This window comes from Etheostoma cragini, chromosome 9 (genome assembly GCF_013103735.1).
Source record: "Etheostoma cragini isolate CJK2018 chromosome 9, CSU_Ecrag_1.0, whole genome shotgun sequence".
Classification (NCBI taxonomy): Eukaryota; Metazoa; Chordata; class Actinopteri; order Perciformes; family Percidae; genus Etheostoma; species Etheostoma cragini.
Genome location: NC_048415.1, coordinates 891,813 through 899,288, shown reverse-complemented (window position 1 = coordinate 899,288; position 7,476 = coordinate 891,813). Strand labels below are relative to the sequence as shown.

At 40.3% G+C, this 7,476-nt stretch overlaps 1 protein-coding gene and 1 long non-coding RNA gene across 2 annotated transcripts in view; both read right to left on the bottom strand.

Annotated features, from left to right (window-relative positions):
* Positions 1-6,309, bottom strand: part of LOC117949946 — an 18,705-nt gene extending 12,396 nt beyond the window's left edge. Inside the window, exon 1 of the long non-coding RNA XR_004657773.1 lies at positions 6,298-6,309. This is a non-coding gene — a long non-coding RNA (uncharacterized LOC117949946). The remainder of the gene's footprint in view (positions 1-6,297) is intronic.
* mast2 (microtubule associated serine/threonine kinase 2) overlaps positions 1-7,476 on the bottom strand; it is a 168,201-nt gene that overhangs the window by 150,104 nt on the left and 10,621 nt on the right.

The following is a 7,476-nucleotide window of genomic DNA, read 5'->3' as shown; positions in this document are numbered from 1 at the left end:
CAGAAACACCAATCTGTTAACATTATCTGGTTTAAGAGATGAACTCAAGCAGGTGACAATGTTTCCACTTGTACTAAAAAGACCCTCTCTGGAGAGGAACTTGGAGCTGGAATGAAGAGCTATTCTCTTGCCAGTTTTGAAAGCCGAGGTGTTCCCTTTACTTGCAGCCACTACCATGTAGCAAATCTTGCACGTAGCATGTTTCTGCTCATTGTCGGACTCCTCGAAGCCAAACTGTTCCCAGACAATGGAGTTGGTTTCGCCTTTTTTGCTTACCAAACGCTGCTGTGGCTGCCCTCCTTCTGCCATCTTTACTCTGGCTAAGTTTTAAATTCCAGCGGGTAACATGCACGCGACCTGCCTCCCTGACAGTGTAGGCTGAAAGCGTTTGGCTTCGGGAGGGGCGGATGTGCGCATGACGTGTGTGCGCGCGCGCCATTCAAAACACACGAGGAAATTACAAAACAGAACATGGCAAAATAATCGTTTTTACTCGGTTGTACTATTTTGATAATCGTTGGGAGCCGAAATCGAAACCGAAACCGAAATTCAATTAATTGCACAGCCCTATTTTCAGACTGATCAGTTCAATTTTTTTACTAAAAACTTTTCTGTTTTTAATGCTAAAAGTTTCTTTTACTGTGTAAATATCTAATATCTGGCAATTATGCAAATACATCTTTTCATCCATCTACAGGACTTTTAAACGAGACAGGAAGTACCTGTCACCTTCATACCTCTCCTTCACAGTATCACAGTTGTAATGTAACATAATGTTAAAATAAAAAAGATGTATTCATACAGTACATTCATGCATACATACATAATTAAAATGACAGATAAATAAGGTTGTGTACTTCTCAGCACAATCTTCCAAAATGATTGAAAGTCATTTAAACAAAAAATATTCCCATATTCAAAAAGTAGGAAGAAGATTATGAACAACTTATCAGGTCCGACCCCCTTTCTTCACCTTTATCCTTCAATAAATACAAAATATCATGCTTCACTTATTTACACACATGCATACACATTTAAAATGTTTTTGTTTCTTTTCTTCTTCTTTCTATATTTTTTTCCGTCTTTCTATCGCAGATTAATTAACACATCCATACTAGACATAGTAGATGTAGATGAATTAATAAATAGATATATTCGTATATACCAAGAAAACCATACAGTTATTAAACAATACTATCACTTCAGATCCCGTTCCTATCCCTTTAATATGTTCATGTTAAAGTCCTATAGGTTGGGAATTCTTTGTGAATTTTAAATAGTGACTTCTAAGAAGCTGAACCGCTTCAATCTGTTTCATGTTATTTGTGACAAAGGGATGATGTTTATCTTCGAGCCAACAAGGAACACTTCATTACTTCCACGATCCACATAATCCCTCCAGTTTATTCCGGTTCTCGTCACTGGAATCCATCTCTGATCCGGATTAAATTCTCCCAACGAACCGATGGATGTGTGAGCAGATGGGCGGGTTTCCAGCAGCGACACCCATCTTCCCCCAAAACCCCGGTCTCTCTCTCACACAACCGTAAAGACCTGGGCAGTGGAGAGGAAACCAAAATATCACGATTTTCTTTACCACACCTTGATGGTCGACTACGGGTGATTTAACCCGAGAGACTCGCCCACGAGCAAAAAAAAACAGCACCTCTGATTCATAGTTTAATCATATCGTAACCATAAAAGATAGAAACTCACCAAAAGTTGCAGCTAAAAGCTAACGAGTTAGCGGTTCCGGGTCCTTCTAGCCTCTACAGGTGATTTTCTATCCAGCCTGGAACTTCCAGCCTTTTTCGTGGTCGTTGAGCAATAAATCCAAACCTTTAAATCCAAGATTTATCCACTTTATGTCCATAATTCATCGCGTTTTTGGTCATTTCTGACGCTAGCTCGAGCTGCTCCCTCTGTCCTGTGTCTGTGTTTACTGAGGAAAAGGAAGCAGTATGCCCATATATGGGAGACAACGTCACCCAAAGAGTATGGAGTCCCAAAGAGGTCAATCTTCCCAGTCACACTATGGTCACCCTAGTCTCATATGCGATCAAAGATGCTATAGCAAACAAGATAGATATCTACCGTTTTATAGAGGAAATGGTTTGAGATTGGCATATATTTGGGCCTTTTTTGAAGAAATGTAAATAGTATGTGCTTTATATGAGTTATAATGTTTATTATGTTTATTTTTGCATATAGGAGAACTGTTTTAGACACACAAATGCTTGTGTAGCATTGCTGTGGGTGTAATATCAATACATATGTCATTATTATTATGTTGATTATTGGCATACATGAGGGCAAAAGCGTCTGGACTTACTTTAAAAAAAATTATGTAATTTTTCTTCTGTATGAGTTATAATGATTATTTCTTCGTAGTGTGACTCCCAAGACATATGAGAAGTGTTTTAGAGAGTAAAATGGCTTAGGTTTTACTTCTCTGTCTGTGATATCAATACATATCTGGAAGATTCATGTTCCGTGACCTATCACATCGCGTATAGAGTCGGTGGGCGGGGCTTACGATAACGACTGCAGAGTTGCGACGCTTCCTCGTGACGGTGCTGCTTGAAAACTCATTCTTCGTTGCTATGGTTGATTGTAGTGCTATCCTGTTGCGTGCAGAGGGAATTTGAAAGACAGCCGTTTATCCCGCCCCCTGGGATTGAGCCCAGCCAATGGGGAGCTCCCAGACCCAGCGGAGAGAAAGAGGATAAGTAGGGGAGGTGTGTCCTTTTCTCAATGCAACCCACTGTCCCAAAGAAACCTCCCCCCTGTGACCTTTAAACTCCTCATGTCTGTCCTCTCTTACTGCAGACAATGCTGCGCCTGCTTCCAAACCTTGTCCCTTTTTAATGAAGACATCCACAGCAACCGTGGTGTTATCTGGACTGTTTCAACGGTGGTTTATTTCCCCCCAGACGTCCCGCTGGGACTGAGCTGGCCAGTGAAGGTTACCTCACACCGGGAGCTGTGGTGGGGGGGGGGGGCGTTAAAGGCGACAGGCTTGGGGTCACCTGCCGAGTCTGAACTCATTAACACCCACCTCCTCTCTCATTCCTCTGCTTCTTCTGTTTTCCACCCACCCGTTTGTCTTTATTTGTGTTTGTCCTGACTCGGCCTCTCTAGCTGTTTTCACTAATGATCTCCAGATAGCGTCATCGGGAACCAGATCCCCACATTGTCCAGTGTTTCCCTTTCTCATGTGTGCAACACCACAGGGGGGTCAGTCTGCGTCAGATACCTTCTCCCTTGGAAACCTGGAAATACTTTGGCTGCATGCACTACGTTTTTGTTTTGAAAAAAAATGAATCTTTTGCTACTACACACTTGAGATGGTCCGATACCACTTTTTGCTTCCCAATTCCTTAGCTTGTGTATCGGCCGATACTGAGTGATCCAGTACCAGTGTTTCTTATATTTTATTATATTTTAACAGCTGTGTACTACTATCCGTGTATGGATGGGATATGATTTCTAGCTTTGTTGTTTGTCTGGCTCAGGTTAAACTCTTTGTAAAAAATGAAAAAAACAATGAACGCCGCAGAACTTTATCATCCAGTTCGACAGTTATCTATCATAAACAAACTACTTTAATGTAGATTTTCCCGGATCCTGGGATTCAACCAGCGTTTCCTAACCCCTAAAACGGAGACATTTCGGAAACGGCGCTTCCTCCGTTTTGGTTCAAAAACTCTAATGATCGACCATTATTAATGATGATAATGATAAATTGCCCCTACTCTCAGGTACCGAAATTTGGCACCGTTTGATCTTATGCAATCCAAAACTCAGTAGTACCGGCGTGATTCGGTCGGTACCGGTAAAGGAACCGGGTACGATACCAAACCCTAAAATGTGTCTGTAACCGTTGTCATTGCAGTCTGTGAAACCCAATGGTCTCTGGGTAAAAATAACAGGCAAACAAAAGCTGCGGTAGCACCAGTAGAAAATCAACAGGACTGTTGTGGCGAGCGCCGTTGTTTTGGGCGTAGATCGGCAACTTGTTGACGTTTGCAGCCTTTACATTTTACCGCAGCATTGTTGGAGTAGTGAGTCCTCTCACAGCTCCTCATTACGGCTTCCATAACAACACCAACCCTACAGGGTTGTAGAAGCTGGTGGGTATATGGAAAGTTGGAGGTTGGCATCTTGCAGCCAAAACTGACGGTAGGACAAAATAAATGGCCTCTTTTCCACCCCCCCCCCCCGTCACTGTGTGTTTGGGAGGACGAGGACGTGACCTGACGTTGGCCCCCGGGCGGAGAAGGTCTCTTATCTCTGCCGGCCTCGCCTCGGCGTGGGCGGATCTCTGCACTAACCTTCATATACTGGTGGCCATCTGGTCAACTCCCAGGAAGACAGAGGTCATTTTGGAGCATTTGAACAGGTCCTTAAAGTCCTGTAACCCTCGTGTTGTCTCCACTTTCGGGACCCTCTCGTGTCCCTCGGGTCAAACTGACCCCGGGACATATTTTGGGGTTTTAAAAACTCAAAAAATCAAGTTTTACTTCATAATCTATTAACAAATGTTGTCTTTATTTCAATTTCAAACAGCTGAGATAACATCTATGTTTAGGGAGTGCATCAGTCTCTACTAGCACACTATTAAACATGGAAGTGGGGTTTGTTTTGTGTCATAAGGTTATAATTCATGTTAAAAATCCACTATGGAAACAACATAAGTGTCATATCCAGAATAATGTTCTGAGTCAGGAATACATGTTTATCACAGGAAATAAGGAAAGGACGCTGATTTCAGGTAGAAAACATGGAACTTGTTCTGTTTTTCTTCTTTCAAAAATTTGAAATGGTTCAATTTGACCAAAATATCGAACAAGGGTTAAAATTTGACATAATACAACTTGCTGCAACTCATCTATAATAATAATAATAATAATAATAATAATAATAATAATAATACATCTGATTTATAATGCACTTTTCATCAATAGATCTTAACGTACTACAGGTAAAAAAGAGAAACACAAAATTTAAAAGAGAGAAATAAATAAATAAAAAAATAAAGCTATTCTTAGAAGAGAGAGAAAAATAAATGGTCTCTGGTCTCTGCAGGTTTGTCCGAGTCCCCTGACCTGTCTTGACTGGTTGACCAGTGAATGACTCCACACACTCTCTCTCTCTTTCTCTCTCTCTCTCTTTCTCTCTCTCTCTCTCTCTCTCTCTCTCTCTCTCTGCTTCTGTCTCACTGTAAAAAAAAAAGACAAAAAAAAAGACCTGCACGAAAAGTGAGTTCATATTCGCTGTGGGCGTAGTCCATGCAGCAAAGAGTCTGTGTGGTGAGGTCTTCAAGACCCCCACAATCACCCCCACCCCACCCCCCAAAAAACTAGATCCTGCAGTTAATTCCAAGGCTGTGATGTGTCCAATCGTTAGTGTGCTGGTACGGTTGCTGTTTCCAACCCTAACCCTCGAGGCCGAGGAGATGGATGTGCTGTTACTGATTAACCATCGCACGCTGTTTTCTTTGCACAGTTACCGATCTCCCCGGATACAACCCGAACACAGAAACCATACGTTTATTTTAAGTCCTGGTTCCACATCCAAAGCACTTTGGATAGAAGATTCACTTTAATCTATCCATCACCGGATTGTGGAACTCTTTTTATTGTAGAAGTAGGAGCAGTGTGAGAAACAGCAATGTGTGTGCTTAGATCATTTGACAGAATTTGAAGGAACATTTAGTCCGCTTAAAGTGTCTTTAACTCTTGTATGGTATTCGGGTCAAATTGACCCATTTCAAGTTTTTTTTAAAGCTTCAAAAACTTAAAAAAAAGAGAAAAATGTCCAAAGGAATGCAGAAGAAATCGACAAAGACATTGTAAAAAGTGAGAAAGAACTTCGGGAAAAGTAAGAAAACGTCAAAAAGTGACAACAAATGTCGGAGAAAGTTTAAAAAACCTAAAAAAACAAGAAAGATGTCAAAAACAATCGACAAAGAACTTCGGGAAAAGTAAGAAAACTTCAAAAAGTGACAACAATTGTCGGAGAAAGCTTCAAAAAACCACAAACAACAAAAAAAATGTCCCAAAAAAAATCAACAAAGAACTTTGGGAAGAGTTGGAAAACGTCAAAAAGTGTCAAGGAATGTCAGAGAAATCTTAAAAAAACTCAAAAAAACAAGAAAGATGTCAAAAAAATCAACAAAGAACTACAGGAAAAGTTACAAAACGTCAAAAAGTGACAACGAATGTCGGAGAAAGCTTCAAAAACTTCAAAGCAACAACAAAAATGTCCTAACAAATGCAGAACAAATCAACAGACATTTTCAAAAGTGACAGAGAACTTCGGGAAAAAAAGAGAAAATGTAAAGAAGCGACAAAAACATTTTGGAGAAAGCGTCAAAAGCTTCAACACTTAAAAACAACAACAAAAATGTCCAAAAAATCAACAAAGAACTTTGGGAAAAGTTACAAAACGTCAAAAAGTGACAAAAAATTTCGGAGAAAGCTTTAAAAACTTCAAAAAAATCAACAACGAACTTCAGGAAAAGTTGGAAAATGTCAAAAAGTGACAAAAAATGTCGGCAAAAACTTCAAAACAACAACAAAAATGTCCAAAACAATCGACAAAGAACTTCGGGAAATGTTAGAAAACGTCAAAAAGTGACAAAAAATGTCGGAGAAACCTTCATAAACTTCAAAAAAATTAACAAAGAACTTCGTGAAAAGTTAGAAAATGTCAAAAAGTGACAAAAAATGTCGGAGAAAGCTTAAAAAACTTCAAAACAACAACAAAAATGTCCCGAAAAATTGACATAGTACTTTAGGAAAAGTTAGAAAACGTCAAAAAGTGACAAAAAATGTCGGAGAAAGCTTCAAAAACTTCTAAACATCAACAAAAATGTCCCAAAAACTTTGGGAGAAGTGTCTTAAGGAGGTTTAATCTTAAGATTTTCTTTCTTTTTCTTTCTTTAAATCTCAATTATGGTTGTTTGATGGAAACACAATTATCACAATAATACTCCTCTAAGTTCTCTTTGATGTCGGGGCCTAAATGAGATTTCCACCACAGAAGAAGTCTTTGAATTGTAGCATTTAAGCTCATTAAATCATGTTATTCTCCCTGGTGGGGGGGGGGGGGGGGGGGGGGGGGGGGGGGGGGGGGGGGGGGGGTTGATTGTTTTTAGACTTCTAACCCTGGTCCACGCTCACGTCACACTCCTCCCTTCACACTCCTCCTTTCAGTCCCTCCACCTCCCTCCATCCTTCACCTCCATCTGTCAAACTACTTAACTTCCTTCCTTTCTTTTTACATTCTTCATATTTCTCCCTGAGATTGTAGCTCCAGCTGGAACACATCAGTACGTGTTTCAACTCTAATTATGAGCCGTGTATTCACACACTCACTCAATCTGCACACACACACATACACACACACACACACACACACACACACACACACACATATACACACACACTCATACACACACGCTCACTCACT